The following is an 18,980-nucleotide window of genomic DNA, read 5'->3' as shown; positions in this document are numbered from 1 at the left end:
ATAGTACATAAAAACTCTACAAACTAGGAATAGAAAAAAATTTCCTTAGTCTAATAAAGGGCAATTATAACAAACCTACAGACAGATGCCTTCCCTCTAAGATCAGAAACAAGTGAAGGTTGTCTAATGTCACCAATACTATTAGACATCATAATAAAATCCCCAGACAATACAATAAGAAAAAAAAAAAAAGGAAAAGAAATAAAAGGAAGAAATAAAAACTGTTCTTTTTTTTAAAAAAAAAATTAGGGTTCTAAAGAGAGAACAAAGATTTGTTATTTTATTTTATTTGTTGATTTTATAGAGAGAGAAGTGGGTGAGAGGAATGAGAAATACCAACCCAAAATTGCTTCACTTTAGTTGTTAATTGATTTCTTCTTATACACTATGTGGCTTGACCAGGCAAGCCCAGGGTTTCCAACTGGCAACCTCAGCATTCCAGATTTGCACTCTATCCACTGCAGCACCACAGGCCAGGAAAAAATGGTTATTTCTTGCAAGGAAGAAATAAAAACTGTTTCTCTTCACAAACATAATTGTGTACACATAAAATACCAAAGAACACACACACACACACACACACACACACACACACACACACACACACACACAAAACCCTAGAACTATATAGTTTGCAAAATCATAGGACATAAAGTCAACACTGTAAAATAAATAAAATTTCCATATGCTAGCAATGTATAATTGAAAACCAAAAATTGAAAATAATACTATTTATGACTGCTGCCTCAAAATTAAATACTTAGATTAGGTACATACTTAAAACATGTACAGGATCTGTATACTGAAATTTATAACACACTGAAGAAAAAAACCAAAGACCTAAATAAATGGGGAAACATACTGTTTTTACGGACTGGAACACTCAACATAGTAAAGATGTCAGTTCTCCCTAATTGAGCTACAGATTTAGTACAATCTATTCAAACTCCAAGGAGGATTTCTTTATAGACAAAATACTTTTAATATTTACATGGAAAGGCAAATAAGTAAAATAGCTAAAAAAGTTCTAGGCATCACAGTACCCAATTTTAAGACCTACTATAAAGTTCCAGTATTCAAGGCAGTATAGAATTGGTAAAGGGAAAGGACACAAATCAACGGAATAGGAAGAATCCAAAAATAGACCCATACAAAAATACCAACTGATTTTTTACAATGGTGCAAAGACAATTTAATAAAGGACAGTCTTTTAAACAAACAGTATAGAAATCACTGTACATCCAAAGGGAAAATATGCCTGCCCTGTGGTGGCACAGTGGATGAAGCATTGACCTGGAATACTGAAGTAGCCAGTTTGAAACCCCAAGCTTGCCTGGTCAAGTCACATACGAGAAGCAACTACTACGAGTTGATGCTTCCCAAACCTCCCTACTTTCTCTCTTTCTACAATCAATAAATAAAATCTAAGAAAAAAAACATAGGGAAAAATAAATGAATATTAATCTAAACCTTACACAAAAATTAATTCAAAATCAATTGTTTGCCTGACCAAGTGGTGGCGCAGTGGATAGAGCATTGACCTGTGACACTGAGGACTCAGGTTTGAAGCCCCAAGGTCACCAGCTTCAGCACAGGCTCATTTAGCTTGAGCATGAGCTCACTGGCTTGAGTGCAGGATCACTGACTTAAGCATGGGATCATAGACATGACACCATGGTCGCTGGCTTGAGCCCAAAGGTTGCTGGCTTGAAGTCCAAGGTTGCTGGTTTGAGCATGGGGTCACTGGCTCGACTAGAGCCCCCTGGTCAAGGCATATATGAAAAGCAATTAATGGGCCCTGTTCAGTGGCTCAGAGAATAGAGTGTCGGCTCAGCATGTAGACATCCTGGGTTTGATTCCCAGTCAGGACACACAGAAGTGACCATCTGTTTCTCTCCTTTCTCTCTCTCTTCTCTCTCTCTTCTCTTCCCATAGTCAGGGGCTCGATTGGTTCAAGCGTGTCCCCAGGTGCTGAGGATAGCTCCAACACAGCACATCAGCCTCAGGTGCTAAAAATAGCTCAGTTGCAAGCATGCCCCCATATAGGCAAAGCACTGGCCCCAGATGGGGGTTTGCTGGGTGGATCCTTGTCAGGGGTGAATGCGGGATTCTGTCTATCTCCCATCCTCTCACTTGGAAAAGAAGAAAAAAAATTTGGTAGTTTCTTACAAAGTTAAAATACACTTACCATATGACCCAACAATCCCATTCCTAGTTATTTACCCTAGAGAATGAAACTGACATTCAAACAAAACCTATAAAAGAATATTTATAGCTGCTCTATTCATCACTGCAAAAAGAAAAAAAAAAGAAAATCTAAATATTCTTAAAAAGTCAATGAATAAACTATGGTACATTCATACAATGGAATTCTACAGCACAATAAAAAGGAATGAACTTACACATGCAGTGAATTGGATGAATCTCAAAGACATTATACTAAATGAAAGAAGCCAGTATCAAATGTTATATACAGCCCTGGCTGGTTAGCTCAGTCAGTTAAGAGCATCGTCCTGAAACAACAGGTTGCAGGTTCGATCCCAGGTCAGGGAACACACAGAAAGCAACCAAAAAATACACAACTGAGTAGAACAACAAATGCTTCCCTTCCTGCTTCCCTACCCTCCCTTCCTCTTTCTATGTCTCTAAAAATCAATATAAGTTAAGCCCTGGCTGGATAGGTGTGGAGCATCCCCAGAGCATGGAGGATGCTGGTTTGATTCTGGTCAGGGCACATATATGAGCAGTTCAATGTTCCTGTATTTTCTCTCTCTCTCTCTCTCTCCCTCTCTAAAAAATAAAATAAAATAAAATAAAAGAATCAACCAATGACAGCATGAATTGGTGGAATGTTTCTCTCTTTTTCCCTTCCTTCCTCTCTAAAAAGCAACAGATTTTTAAAAAGGCCTGGCTGTGGTGGCATAGCAGATAAAGCGTCTACCTGGAGCACTGAAGTTGCCAGTTCAAGACTCCAGCATTACCTGATCAAGGCACCCCTGAGAAGCAGTAGATGAACAGCTAAACGCAGGGGTAGTCAATCTTTTATACCTACCGCCCACTTTTGTATCTGTTAGTAGTAAAATTTTCTAACAGCCCACTGGTTCCACAGTAATGGTGATTTATAAAGTAGGGAAGTAACTTTACTTTATAAAATTTATAAAGCAGAGTTACAGCAAGTTAAAGCATATAATAATAATAATTACCAAGTACTTTATGTCAGATTTTCGCTTAGTTTGGCAGAATAAATCTTTATAAAACAACTTACTATAGTTAAATCTTTTTACTTATACTTTGGTTGCTCCGTTACCGCCCACCATAAAAGCTGGATTGCCCACTAGTGGGCGGTAGGAACCAGGTTGACTATCATCACTGAGGTAAAGTGAAGCAACTATGTATGAGTTGATAGTTCTTGTTGTTCCTCTTCCCCTTCTCTCTCCTTTCTATAAATATCTTAAAAAAAAAAAAGAATCATTAGCTAGTCTTGGCTAGTTAAGAGTGTCCTCCCAATAACAGATTTAATCCCTGGTCAGGGCACTCAACCAATGAGTGCATGGGTAGGTGGAACAACAGAGCAATGTTTCTCTCTCTCTTTTTCTCTCTCTGAAATCAATCAAAAATTATTTTAATCATTAGCTAAATCTATATAAAGTACTATATATTAAGGCCTCCAGGTCACATTAAATAGTAAAAGCAAATTGCATTTCCCAAAATAATTTTGATTATTTTCTATGTTTCAGGCACTATTCTAAGGATTTTAACTGTTTCTCATAGAAATCTTATTTTTCAATAATCAGAAATATATAAAACTTGTATATAAAAATGTTCGCAAGTATTATTTATAAAAGAAAAATCTGGAAATAAATAGCCAACAATAAGAATAACAAATGACAAATTCAAATTAATATTATAAAGTCATTCTCATGATGTGTTTATAATTTTTTTACTGACAGGGAAATATTTATGATTGTCTAGAAAAAATGTTATGCAAAACTATATATACATTATATTACCTGTAAATATCTATGAAAAAAATAATAGATTAAAAATATATAATAAAAATATGCCCTGGTCGGTAGGCTCAGCAGTAGAGCATTGACCCAGTGTGTGGAAGTCCCAGGTTGGATTCCCGGTTAGGGCACACAGGAGAAGTGACTATTTGCTTCTCCAATCCTCCCTTTTCTCTTTCTCTCTTTCTCTCTTGACTCTCCCGCAACCATGGCTCATTCAAGCAAGTTGGCCCCGGGTGCTAAGGATGGCACCATGGCCTAGCCTCAGGTGCTAAAATAGCTCAGTTGCCGAGCAAAAGAGCAATGGCCCCAGATGGGCAGAGCATCACCCCCTAGTAGGCCTGCCAGGTGGATCCAGTCAAGGTGCATGCAGGGGTCTTTCTCTCTGCCTCCCCGCCTCTCACTTAATAGTAATTATACATACATATATATATTATATAAAATCTGTCTCTTAGGTGTGTGACTACTGGCAATATTTATTATCTTCTCTATGTAGTTTTACTAACATACATTTTCTAAAATGCTTTTAATAACCATGGCTTGATTCTATAATCAGATATTTAAAAAATACTCATTCTTATACTGAACTGCATGAGCTAACAGATAAAATGGTGAGGACATTAATTGGGAATTTTTAGGTCCTTCCATGCTTAGTATATGAAAGCTTAAATGTGAGCTTTACAACAAAACAAAATCTTCAAAATTGATCTTAGGGTTAAAGAATCTTAGTTATTTGCTGGGTCACAGAACTAGCATGTGTTCAGACTGTCATAATTGTGAGCAAAACAAATAACTAAGTTGTTGGTTTTTTTTCAAATAACTAAGTTTTAAAATAGTATCATCCCAGTAAAAGTCCTCTAGTTCTTTTCAACTGAATCATAAAAAATACAACCACAGCATTCCCAAATAAACACTAAGGAACTCTCTGGATCCCAAAATTTGTTCAACTAAGATGCTGAAATGTATGAGCCTTGTTTGAATCAATATTCACGCAATTATAAGAAAAGATACCTTGAAAACAACTGAAGAAAACTGAACATGACCTGGCTATTGAATGACACTAAATATTGTTAATTTTGTGAAATGTGAAAATGACATGGTGGTTATTTTTAAAAAAGTCTTTATTAGTTATAAATGCATCCTAAATTATTTACAGGTGAAATAACATATGTGGATTTGCTTCAAAATATTCCAACTTCAATAACAACAACAAAAATTCTATGTGTGGATTGTGTTGAAACAGAGTATTGATTGAATTCATGGTGGTATGTTAAGACTATTCTCTACTGCAACGATTTTCAACCCTTTTCATCTCATGGCACACATAAACTCATTACTAAAACACTTCGGCACACCAAAAAAATATATATTTTTTGTTGATCTGACAAAAAAATAGGTAAAATTCATTCACACCAGAGAGCTGCTATTGTCATTTTTTAAAATTTGACAATCTAAGGGAAAAGAGGTCAGTGCCTCTGACTAAATAGTCAGGTATTGCGTGTTTTAAAATATTTTGCAGCATACTAGTGTGCTGCAACACACTGGTTGAAAACTGCTGCTCCATTGTATTTATGTTTAAATATTCCACAATAAAAAACTCTAAAAAGAAAGTTTACATAAGTGGAAAGAGTGAGGCTTTAGATAAATTGACAAGACTTTCCCACATCTGGATAGCAAATAAAACTATACCAAATGTCCAAAGAACCAAAACAAACAAACAAACAAACAAATAAACAAAAAAAACTATGTACAACAGGAAGCTGCTGTTAATGCTGGTAAAATCTGCTTATGTAGTAAGAGGTACTCTCTGAATTAAGCCATAATCAACACTAAAAAACAATAGTGCTCATTCATATCAGGCCATAAAAGGAAGCCATCAAGAAGGTCTGTGAATAACAGTATTGAGGAAGCATGTACGATTTCTATAGCATATAACAAAGAATACATAAAGAAAATGTCAGTATTTCAGTTTAGCAAGACTTTCTGGGGACTTTTCACTCAGAAATTTTCCTCGAGGTAAAGCACAGAGCTAACTGTTTAATTCTCAGGCTTTCTACTCACTAGTCAAGTAACTAGCAAACTATTCTACTTCTTTGAACGTCATCTATAAAATGGGGATGAATGTACCTCCCTGGCAAGATAGTACAGAATTTAGAAACAAATCAGTGGCATAGTACCTGGCATAAAATATACAATTTAGTAAGCTGCAGTTAGTATTATTATTACTGGGCTTAACAGGAAAGAAAATCCATTAGAATCAATAATTAAATGGGAGGACTTAGACAAAAAGCAGTAAAATTAAAACCAAAAAAAAGAGGTATAAGAATTAAAAAGACATACTGTCCTAAATTTAGCAATGTGACTGTGTAAAATCCAAGAAAATCGAAGGACTAACCATTTAGCATGAAAAAGAGTTCAGCTGAAATAAAGATCAATGTACTGAAAAGAACAATGTATCTATATTCAAAGAACAAGAGGAAAAAGGAAAGCCATATACAATAACAACCAATACTACTGAGGTACAAATCTAAAAGAAAAAGACCTTTAATGAAAAAGTTATAAAGCACTATGAAAGGAATAAAAAACCCAAACAGTTACAGACCATAGCTCTAGCTGAAAAGACTCTGTATGGCAAAGAAGCCAGTTCTCTATATATTAATATATAATTCAATGCAATTCCAATAAAAATACCAATGAAGTTTGAAAAATAAAATCAAGGTAGAGAGATCTGCTCTACTAGATGTTGGCTTTCTTTCTTTTTTTAAGCAAGGCAGGGGTGGGGGTGAGGAAGATAGAGGCTCCAGCTGAGCCAGTGATCTCTTGCACAAGCCAGCAACCCTACACTCAAGCTGGTGAGCCTGAGCTCAAGCTGGATGAACCCGTGCTTAAGCCAGCGACCACGGGGTTTTAAACATGGGTCCTCAGTGTCTCAGGCTGATGCTCTGTCCACTGCGACACCACCTGTCTGGCTAGGTGTTGACTCCTTATATATTAATTAACACATGTAGAAATTGAGCAGAGCAATGGAGAAGTATAGTGATCCTAGAAGACCCACACATAACCCCATCCTTGATTATATTAGAGGAGCCATAATATTTAATAGCAAATGGTTTGGGGCAACTAGTTATCCATACAGAAAAAAAAATCAGATCCTATTCACACCACACATAAACATAAATTCCAGGTGGATTAAAAACCTACATATAAAAAGCAAATCCTCAATACTTTCAGAAGCAAATATTCAAGCATCTTGATAACTTTTATAACCTCACTCTGATTCTTCAATAGAAATCTGAAGTACAACCAGAAAAAAAGATTGTAACATTTGATGACTTTAACATTTAAAACATATGTATAATTAAAAAATCATAAACAGTTAAAAAAATAAGCCTTAGAATGGAAAAAAAAATTGAAACATACATATATAACAATTGGTACTTAACATAACAAAGATTTAAAAACCAAATAGAAAATAACAAAACCCTGGCTGGGTAACTCAGTTGGTTACCATTAGAGTGTTGTCCTGATACACCAAGGTTTAGGGTTCAATCCCTGATCAGGGCACATACAAGAATAAACCAATGACGGCATATAAAGTGGAATAACAAATCAATGCTTTCCTCTCAATCTCTCTCTCTCTAAAATCAACTAAAAAAAGACAAATCACTTAGTAGAAAAGTTGGCAAAGACTCCAAAAACTAGAAATCCAAAAGGCCAATAATAAAAGTAAAGAAGCTTATCTTCTTTTGGTAATAGGTAAATGCAAATTAAGATAAGGAAATACCATGTTACACCCAACAGACTGTCAAAAAAATTTAAAATTAATAGTTTTTACAATATCACATACTGGTATATCAATATCAGTTCATTTCTACTGCTGAGCAGTACCCCATTATATAATAAACCATAATTTATCTACTTACCAGTTGAATAATATCTGGGTTGTTTACAATTTTTAACTTGTACAAAAAGAGCTGGTGTAAACATTTATGTACAAGTCTTGATGTGAACATATGGATTAACTTCAGGGGTGGAATGGCTGTGTTACTATGATAAATGTATGTTTAAGTTTTTAAAAAGTCCAATTCAGCCCTGGCTGGTTGCTTAGTGGATAGTGTCAGCCCAGTGTATGGAGTTCCCGGGTTCGATCCCCGGTAAGAGCACTCAAGAGAAGTGACCATCTGCTTCTCTCTCCCTCCCTCTCCCCCTTCCCCTCCTTCAGCCAGTGTCTCTATTGGTTTCAGTGTCAACCCAGGTGCTGAGGATAGCTCAGTTGGTCTGAGCATTGGCCTCAGGTACTGAGGAAGCTGGGTTGATTTGAGCATTGGCCCAAGACAGGGGTTGCCGGGTCAATCCCAGTTGGGGCGCATGCAGGAATCAATCTCACTACCTCCTCTCTTCTCACTTAAAAAAAAAAGTCAGATTGTTTCCAACAGCTTGTACCATTTTACATTCACAACAGTAACATTAAGTTCCAGTTGTTCCACATCCTCACCAACATTTTTTTTGTCACACTTTTTGAGATCAGCTATGCTAATACTTGTATAATAATATCTGGTAGTTTTAATTTGCATTTCCCTCTGATTCATATTGACCACTTTTTAAAAAAAATGTATTCATTTTAGAGAGGAGGGAGAGAGAGAGAGAAGGAGGGAGCAGGAAGCATCAACTCCCATATGTGCCTTGACCAGGCAAGCCCAAGGTTTTTTTTTTTGAAGTTGGAAACGGGGAGGCAGTCAGACAGACTCCCTCATGCGCCTGACCGGGATCCACCCGGCATGTCCACCAGGGGGCGATGCTCTGCCCATCTGGGGCGTCGCTCTGTTGCAACCAGAGCCATTCTAGCACCTGAGGCAGAGGCCACAGAGCCATCCTCAGCGCCCGGGCCAACTTTGCTCCAATGGAGCCTTGGCTGCGGGAGGGGAAGAGAGAGACAGAGAGGAAGGAGAGGAGGAGGGGTGGAGCAGATGGGCGCTTCTCCTGTGTGCCCTGGCCGGAATTGAACCCGGGACTCCTGCACACCAGGCCGATGCTCTACCACTGAGCCAACTGGCCAGGGCCCCAAGGTTTTGAACCGGTGAACTCAGCGTTCCAGGTTGACGCTTTATCCACTGAGCCACCACAGGTCAGGCAATATTGACCATCTTTTCATGTCTATTTGTCAACCCCATATCTTTTTTAGGAAAGTGTCTTGTCCATTGTAAAAATTAGGTTGTTTTCTTATTGTGGAATTATGAGAGGTCTTCATATATCCTACATACAAGTGCTTTTTAAACTTATCTGCCAGTCTATGTTTTGTCTTTCATTTTCTCTGCCATGCTTTTAAAAGAGAAATATTATTTTGATGCAATCAAAATATGCATTTTTTTCTTTTATACTTTGTGCTTTTGTGTCTAGCTAATAATGAAATCTTTGCCTAATCCAGCGGTTCTCAACCTGTGGGTCGTGACCCACAGGTTGAGAACCGCTGGCCTAATCTATGATCACCATGATTATCTCAGATGTTTTCTTCGATGATTTAATTTTAGTCCTTACATGTCTATGATTTAAGTTAATTTTTAAAATTTTAAGTTAATTTTTTAATTAAAAAATGTTTTTTGTTTGTGACAGAGAGAGTCAGAGAGAGGGACAGATAGGGAGACAGACAGGAAGGGAGAGAGATGAGAAACATCAATTCTTTGTTGTGGCACCTTAGTTGTTCATTGACTGCTTTCTCATATGCGCCCTGTCAGGAGGGCTATAGCAGACTGAGGGACCCCTTGCTCAAGCCAGCGACCTTGGGCTTAAGCTGGCAAGCCTTGATCAAACCAGATGAGTCTGCGCTCAAGCTCGCGACCTCAGGGTCTTGCTTGAACCTGGGTCCTCCGCGTCCCAGTCTGACGCTCTATCCACTGTGCCACCACCTGGTCAGGCAAGTTAATTTTTTGATGGTGTAAAGTTGGAGATCTTCAAATTATGTTTTTTGAAGAACATAATTTATCACCCAGAATGTGCATTTTCTCCTTCCTTCCTTCCTTCCTTCCTTCCTTCCTTCCTTCCTTCCTTCCTTCCTTCCTTCCTTCCTTCCTTCCTCCCTCCCTCCCTCCCTCCCTCCCTCCCTCCCTCCCTCCCTTTCTTCCTCCCTCCCTCCCTCCCTTCCTTCCTTTATGACTGAGACAGGTAGACAGAGAAAAGGACAAGGACAGACAGGAAGGGAAAGAGATGAGAAATATCAATTCTTCATTGCAGCTCCTTAGTTGTTCATTGACTGCATTCTTATATGTGCCTTGACCAGGGAGTTACAGCAGAGCAAGTGAGCCCTTGCTCAAGCCAGCGACCTTGGGCTTCAAGCCAGTGACCTTTGGGCTCAAGCCAGCAACCACAGGATGATGTCTATGATCCCACGCTCAAGTCAGCAACTCTGTGCTCAATCTGGTGAGCCCGTGCTAAAGCTGGATGAGATCACACTCAAGCCAGCAACCTCGGGGTCTCGAACCTGGGTCCTCTGCTTTCCAGTCCGAGGCTCTATCCACTGTGCCACCGCCTGGTCACGCTTATTATTATTTTTTTAAGTAAGAGGGGAGATAGAGAGACAGACTCTGCATGTGCCCCACCGGGATCCACCCGACAACCTCCATCTGGGGCCGATTATCAAATCAATCATCAACGGAGCTATCCTCAGTGCCCGAGGCTGATGAGCTCAGACCAATAGCACTATCTTCAGAGCCTGGGGCCACACTCAAACCAATTAAGCTGGCTGTGGAAGGGGGAGAGGGAGAGAAAGGGGAAAGGGAAATAAGGGGGAGATGGAGAGAAGAGGGAGAAAGAAGGGGAGAGAAGCAGATGGTTGCCTCTCCTGTGTGCCCTGATAGGGAATTGATCCCGGGACATCTATATGTTGGGCTTATGTTCTATCCACTGAGCCAATGGCCAGGGCCAGTTTACTAAAATTTTGTTAAGGATTTTTGCATCTATGTTCATAACAGGTACCATCTGTGGTTTTCTTGTGTCTTTGTCTGGTTTTGGTGTCAGAGTAAGGTTGGGCTCATAAAATGAGTTGGGAAGTGTTCCCTTCTCTTTTAAGTTCATCAAAAGCTTATATAGAAATGGTATATAAACTCTTCCTTAAATTGTTGGTGGACTTTAGCAGTGAAGCCAACTGGGCCTGGAGCTTCTTTTGTGGTAAAGTTGTAAACTCTAGTTCAATTTCTCTAATAGATACAGGCCTATTTGGATTATCTGTCCTTTTTATTGAGCTTTGGCAGTTTGTCTTTCAAGAAACTTGTCCATGCCTGACCAGGCGGTGGCGCAATGGATAGATCGTTGGACTGGGATGCGGAGGACCCAGGTTCGAGACCCCGAGGTCGCCAGCTTGAGCGCAGGCTCCTTTGGTTTGAGCAAGGCTCACCAGCTTGGACCCAAGGTCGCTGGCTCGAGCAAGGGATTACTTGGTCTGCTGTACCCCCACAGTCAAGGCACATATGAGAAAGCAATCAATGAACTAAGGTGTCGCAACAAAAAACTAATGATTGATGCTTCTCATCTCTCTGTTCCTGTCTGTCCCTATCTATCCCTCTCTCTCTGTCTCTGTGTAAAAAAAAAAAAAAAAACTTGTCCATTTAATGTAAATTATTAAATTTACTGGCACAGACTGTTTTGAGGTGTTCAATATTATCTTTATAATGGCTGAGGAATCATCAGTAATGTCCTCTCATTCCTGATACTGGTAATGTATTTTCCTTTTTCTAAGTCTGGCTAAAGTTTATCAATCTTGTTCATCATTTTAAAGAACCTGCTTTTGTTTCATTGATAATCTCTCTTGCTTTTCTGATTTTTATTTCAATGTATTTACTCTGATCTTTACAATTTCCTTCCCTCTGCTTATATGAAACTAAGTTTGCTTCTCTTTTTCTATTTCTTAAGGTGGAAGCTTAGGTCAATGATTTTAGATCTTTCTAAAAGAACATTTGATGTTATAAATTTCTTTTTTAAGTTCTACATTAATTGCATCCCACAAATTTCGTTATGTCATGTTCTCATTTTCATTATTCTAAAAATATTTTCTAATTTTCTTTATTCTTCTTTGACCCACATCTAATTCAGTGTTTAATTTCCAAATATTTGGGAATTTTCCAGATATTTTTCTGTTACTGATTTCTAAAGTAATCACTTTGTGATCATGGCCAGGTGGATCAGTTGGGTAGACGGTTGTCATGGTGCGTCAAGCTTGTGGGTTTGATCCCCAGTCAGGACACATATGAGAGGCAACCAATGAATGCACAACTAGGTGGAAAGAATTGATGCTTCTCTTACTCTTTCTCTACCCCTCCCTCTCTCATCAATTGGAAAAATTAATCTCTTTGTAATAAAAGAGCATACTTTATATTTAAATCCTAAATTTATTGAAATTTCTTTTATGACCCAGAATATGGTCTGTCTTGATAAATATTCTATTAATATTAGAAAATACGTATCATGCTGTTGTTGGATGGACGGATCTGTAAATGTCAAATAGGTCAAGTTATTTACTAATATTTTTTAGTTTAATTTTTATGTCAGTCATTGAAAGAGTAGTGTTGAAATCTCCAGCTACACTGGTGTATTCTCTATTTCTTTCCATTTTATTCTACTTCATGTACTTTGAAGTTATTAAATATATAAACACTTATAATAGTCCTCTTGAAAAACTGACCCTCTTTCCATTATGAAACCATCTATGTCCTTGGTATTCCTTGCTGTGAAATCTACTTTGACTAATAATATAGTAACTGCTGCTTTCTTCTGATTAGTGTTTGCATAATGTCTTCTTCCATCCTTGTACTTTCAGTCTGTGTCTTTAAATATATTTAAACTGGTTTTTTTTTTTTTTTTTTTTTTTTTAAATAATCTGTTCTCTGTGATCTGTTGATTCCTAGATATCAGCCTTTATTCAGTATTGGGATACCCTGGGATGCCAAGGAAATTGCTTAGGGCTTAGCTTTTTTTTTTTTTTTTTTTTGTATTTTTGTATTTTTCTGAAGCTGGAAACGGGGAGAGACAGTCAGACAGACTCCCGCATGTGCCCGACCGGGATCCACCCGGCACGCCCACCAGGGGCGATGCTCTGCCCCTCCAGGGCGTCGCTCTGCCGCGACCAGAGCCACTCTAGCGCCTGGGGCAGAGGCCAAGGAGCCATCCCCAGCGCCCGGGCCATCTTTGCTCCAATGGAGCCTCGGCTGCGGGAGGGGAAGAGAGAGACAGAGAGGAAGGAGAGGGGGAAGGGTGGAGAAGCAGATGAGCGCTTCTCCTGTGTGCCCTGGCGGGAAATCGAACCCGGGACTTCTGCACGCCAGGCCGACGCTCTACCACTGAGCCAACTGGCCAGGGCCTAAACTGTTTTTTTTTATAGATAGCACTTAACCTAGGTATTTCTTTTAAATGAGGTCCTGGCCGGTTGGCTCAGCAGTAGAGTGTCAACCCAACGTGTGCAAGTCCTGGGTCTAATTCCCAGTCAGGGCACACAGGAGAGGTGATCATCTGCTTCTCCACACCTCTACCTGCCTCCTCTCTCTCTCTCTCTCTCTCTCTCTCTCTCTCTCTTTCTCTCTTCTCCTGCAGCCATGGCTCCATTGATTCAAGAATGTTGGCTCCAGGCACTGAGGAGGCTCTTGGAGCCTCCACCTCATGTGCTATAAATAGCTCAGTTGCAAGCTCTGCCCCAGAGGCAGAGCATCATCCCTTCACCTTTTTACCCATCCCCCCAACTCCCCTCCCACCTGGTGACTGTCAAAATGTTCTCTGTATCTAAACAGGGGTTTCCAGGTGGATCCGGTCTGGATACATGCAGGAGTCTGTCTCTGGATCTCCTTTACTCTCACTTAAAAAAAAAAGCAGGCCCTAGCTGGTTGGCTCAGAGGTATAGCAATGCCTTGTGTGGATGTCCTGAGTTCAAGTCCCAGTCAGAGCACACAGGAGAAGCAACCATCAGCTTCTCTACCCTCCCTTTTCTCTCACCCTTTCTCTTCCCTTCCCACAACCATGGCTCAAATAGCTCAAGCTAGTTGGCACCGGGCACTGAAAATGGCTCTATGGCCTTTGCCTCTGGCACTAAAAAAAAAAAAAAAAAAATGGCTTCGGTTGCAAGGGAGCAATGGCTCTAGATGAGCAGAGCATTGCCCCCTAGCTGGCATGCCAGATGGATACTGGTTGGGGCGCATGTGGGAGTCTGTCTCTCTGTCTCCCCTCCTCTCATTAAAATAAAATAAAAAAATGCAATCTGATTATTTTCACCTATTAATTACAGTGCTTAGATCACCACCATTTAATGTGATTAAATCCAACCATCTTGCTACTTGTTTTCTATTTGTCCAACCAATACATTTTCTCTTTTCTGTACATCTTTTAGATTAATTGCATTTTTATGATTCAGTTCTATCTGCTTTAGTGGCTTATTAACTATACTTTGCTTTTTTCCCCCAATGTAATTTCTTACCACTTCACATATAAGAACCTTAGAATAATACAACAACCTTTTGAGAAACTACTGTCATTCTTTTTTTTTTCTACATGTTATAAATCCCACAATACAGTTTTGTTATTTTTGTTTTAAATAGTCAATTATCTTTTAAGTGGTTTTTTAAAAGGCTACTATTTTCTATACAGATTTCTGATTCTCCTCATTCTTTTATGTAAATCTAAATTTTCATCTGGTATAGTTTTATCCTGCCTTCAACATTTCTTGTATGGTAGTCTGGCGGTATTTAAGTCTATCAGCTCTTGGGACACACAGGAACAAAGTCATGAAAAAAGGAGGATTTGGTGTGATACCAGCAGTAATCTCTGCACCTTTCACAGGGCTTCCAACAGTGCTATGTTGAGACAGAGAATTCGGAGGTTCACAACCTGTGATCCAAAGGAGTCACTATGAGGGCCCAGAGAATATTTGCCATTTCCGGTGGAAGACAAATGGTGGTTACTAGTTATGATGTCTATGCACTTTGGATTTGCCACACCATTTTTTATAATAAGACACCAAATACTTAAGAAATAAGGATATTTTAGTTAATTCATGAAACATATGAAAAAGAGCATTTTAAGACATGTATTTATTTTGAAAAATGAATCAAATGTTGAATTCAACATACTAGAGGTGTTTGCAAATAAACTTATGGCATGAATCCTAAATGCCTCTTCTCTAAGATCCAAAATGAGAAAAAAATCTATTAGCTCTTGTATATTTTTATTTTATTAAAATTTTTTTCAATTACAGTTGACATACAATACCACATTCATTTCATGTGTACAACCCAGTGATTAGATATTTATATAACTTACCAAGTGATAACTCTGATAAATCTAGTACTTATTTAACACCATACAAAGTTATTATAATTTTATTGACTATATTTTCTATGCTGGACTTTACATCCCATGACTATTTTGTAACTACCAACTTGTAGTTAATCCCTTCACCTTTTTACCCATCCCCCCAACTCCCCTCCCACCTGGTGACTGTCAAAACAAAATGTTCTCTGTATCTTATCAGTCTGTTTCTGTTCTGCTTATTATTTTGTTTTTGAGACTCCATATAAGTAAAATCACCTGGCATTTGTCTTTCTCCATAAGACTTATTTCACTCAATACAATACCCTCTTGGTCCATCCATGCTGTTGAAGATGGCAAGATTTCATTCTTTTATACAGTTGAATCATACTCCATTTTATATATGCACCACTTCTTTCTCCATTCATCTCTTGATGGACATTTAGGTTGTTTCCATATTCTGGCAATTGTAAATAATATTACAATAAACATGGATGTATATGTTTTTTTAATTTAATGTTTTGGGTTCCTTTAGATAAATACTAAGAAGTAGAATTGCTGGATCCTTCTTTGTCTCTTGTTATCTACTGCATTTTTGTTTTTGTTTTTGTTTTTTTTAATTCATTTTAGAAAGGAGAGGGAAGAGGAGCAGGAAGCATCAACTCCCATATGTGCCTTGACCAGGCAAACCCAGGGTTTTGAACCAGTGGCCCCAGCATTCCAGGTTAACGTTTTACCCACTGAGCCACCACAGGTCAGGCCTGTCACGTTTTAAAATCCATTTTGTCTGGTGTATGTATTTAAAAACCATTTTGTCCAGCATACCCTAGCTTACCCTCCTCCCCCATTTCTATTTTCATGAAACATCTTTTCCATCCCTTTACTTTCAGTCTGTGGAGTTTTCTGATCTGAAGTGAGTCTCTTGTATACAGCATCTATAAAGGTCTTGTTTAGTTATCCATTTAGCCACTGTATGTCTTTTGGTTGGAGCATTTAATCCATTTGCATTTAACATAATTGTTGATAGATTGTATTTAATGCCATTTTACTGTTGATATTTTTTATTTTTTTTTCTTCAAGACCCTTTAACATTTTTTGTAACTCTGGTTTGGTGGTAATAAACTTTAGTTTTCTCTTGTCTTGGAAGCTCTTTATCTGTCCTTGAATTCTAAATGATAGCTTTGCTGGGCAGAGTAATCTTGGTTGTAGGTCCTAGTTTTTCATCACTTTGAATATTTCATTCCAATTCCTTTTGGCCTGCAGTTTCTGTTGAGAAATCAGCTGACAGTCTTATGGGAGCTCCATGTAAATAACTGCTTTTCTCTTGCTGCTTTAAAATTCTCTCTTTAATCTTTGTTGTTTTAATTATAATGTGTCTTATTATGGGCCTCTTTGGGTTCAGCTTGTTTGGGACTTTCTGTGTATCTTGGACTTGTACACCTATTTTCTTTATCAGGTTAGGGAAATTTTCTATCATCAGAAAGGGTTTCAATTGCTTGCTCTCTCTCTCCTCCTTCCAGCATCCTCTATGATGCAAATTTTGATATGCCTGAAGTTTTCCCAGAGGCTCCTTAAACTATCCTCATTTTTTAAAAATTTTATTTTTGCTGTTCTGATTGCACATTTTCTGCTGCCTTATCTTCTAAATCAAATTTGAACCTATGCTTCATCTCTGTACTACTGAGTCCCTGTATTCCTCATTTCAGTTTGTGTATTCTTCATTTGACTGGTTATGTTTTCTATCTCCATTCTTGTTTCCTACCTCTCTGTTGAAGTCCTGAGTTCATCTAATCGTCCCCTAAGTTCATTAAGCATCCTTACAACCAGTGTTTTGAACTCTGCATCTAGTAGATTGCTTGTCTCCATTTTGCCTAGTTCTTTTTCTAGAGTTTTGTTCTATTATTTCATTTGGGACCTGTTTCTTTGTTTTACTTCTTCATTTTGGTTGCAGTCCTGTATTTGTTTCTATGTATAAGGTGGAGCTGCTATGTCTCCTGGCCTTATGTAGGTGTCGTGTAGAACCCAGTGGCACAGCCTCCTGGGTCACCCAAGCTAGGTGCTCCAGGTATGAACCCCCATGCCCCGTGTGGCTGTGTGCACTCTCCTGTTGTAGTTGAGCCTTGACTGCTGTTGACATGTCAATGAAAGGGCTTTATCTCCCAGGTCAATCAGCTGTGAGAACTGGCCACCACTACCATGGAGGATCTGCTGTGCAGCAGCTGACCTCACAGAAGGGAACTTACTACAGTAGGGCTTCTGCTGCCTGCTGAGTCTGCCACTCATGGAAGTGGTTGTGTGGGTGCTTCAGCATGGTCAGAAGCTGTCCACCAGGTGTGCTAATTCTCGAGCCTCCTGGGAGATGCAGGACAAGGTCAACCGCTGCCTGTACCCTGGCGAGAGTCCCTTGGCATGAACTACAGAGAGATCTTTAGATGGCTTCTACTTGTATTGGGCTCAGAGGTACCTTGGAGAGGTCAAGCTGTGAACCAATGCTAGCTGCCACTAGTGCCAGGCCTAGGACCAATTACCCAAAGGTAAATGGCACACTGAGGCCAGAGATTTTAGGAAAGTCCAAAGAATGAATCAAGATAGGCCGTTTGTACAGAAAAGTCACTGGAAACAGCTTAGATGAGCCTGAAGGTTGGGTGGGGCGAAGTAAAGTATTTCCAAGGCTGATAAAGACTCAGATATGATACTCACCTGCCCGCTCTGTCAGGGCAGGGCTCAGCAAAGAAACAAAGGCCTCTGCCAACACCACTGTCTCGAAGAAAGCTGCCCTTTCAGCCCTTGCTCCAATATAAGACAATTCAGTTCCTACCTGAATGTCCTTGGTACCTTTCAAGCTGCTGTCCCAGCAATGGAGCTCAGAACAAATGCATCTGAGTAGGATCATGCACAGAATCTTTAAGAGGAACAACTTGGGCTCCAGCCTCAATCCCCACTGGTTTTCACAGCCAGAGTTATGGGGTATTCTCTTCCTTGCACTGGAACCCTGGACTGGGGGGCCTGGTGTGGGGCAAGGTCCCCTTAGTCCTTAGGAGTACCTGTTTAGCCAGGATATCCCTCCTGACTTTTAACTACCACACACAGATGTGGGATCAGCTCATTCTAAGTCTCTGCCCCTCCTACCATTCTCAATATGGATTCTTCTACAAACCTTACTTCTGTTCAGCTAGATTTCAGGCACTGTGAATGATTGTTGTTCTGTAGTTAGTTGTAATTATGATGTGACTGTGGGATGATGAAAGCACATTTACCTATTTTGCCATACCTCTTATATATTTTATTTTATTTTCGTGTGTGACAGAGACAGAGAGAGGAACAGACAGACAGGAAGGGAGAGAGGTGAGAAGCATCAACTCTTTGTTGCAGCACCTTAGTTTCTCAGTGATTGCTTTCTCATATGTGCCTTGACCGGGGGGCTAGAGCAGAGCGAGTGACCCCTTGCTCAATCCAGTGATCTTGGGTTTTAAGCTGGTGAGCCTTGCTCAAACCTGATGAGCCCATGCTCAAACTGGAGACCTTGGGGTCTCGAACCTCGGTCCTCCGCGTCCCAGTCTGATGCTCTATCCACTGAGCCACCACCTGGTCAGGCCCTCTTGTATATTTTAAAAGGCTTTATTTCATCTTCATTATTTTCATTGTGATAAGATTCATATCCCACACAATTAACTCATTTAAAGTATATTATTT

General features: G+C 39.3%; 1 protein-coding gene across 43 annotated transcripts in view; it reads right to left on the bottom strand.

The window, feature by feature from the left end:
* R3HDM2 (R3H domain containing 2) overlaps positions 1–18,980 on the bottom strand; it is a 223,684-nt gene that overhangs the window by 87,268 nt on the left and 117,436 nt on the right. The gene's annotated exons all lie outside the window — the stretch shown is intronic.

This window comes from Saccopteryx leptura, chromosome 2, assembly GCF_036850995.1.
Source record: "Saccopteryx leptura isolate mSacLep1 chromosome 2, mSacLep1_pri_phased_curated, whole genome shotgun sequence".
In the NCBI taxonomy this organism is placed as follows: Eukaryota; Metazoa; Chordata; class Mammalia; order Chiroptera; family Emballonuridae; genus Saccopteryx; species Saccopteryx leptura.
This window is presented reverse-complemented; position numbering and strand designations above follow the sequence as displayed.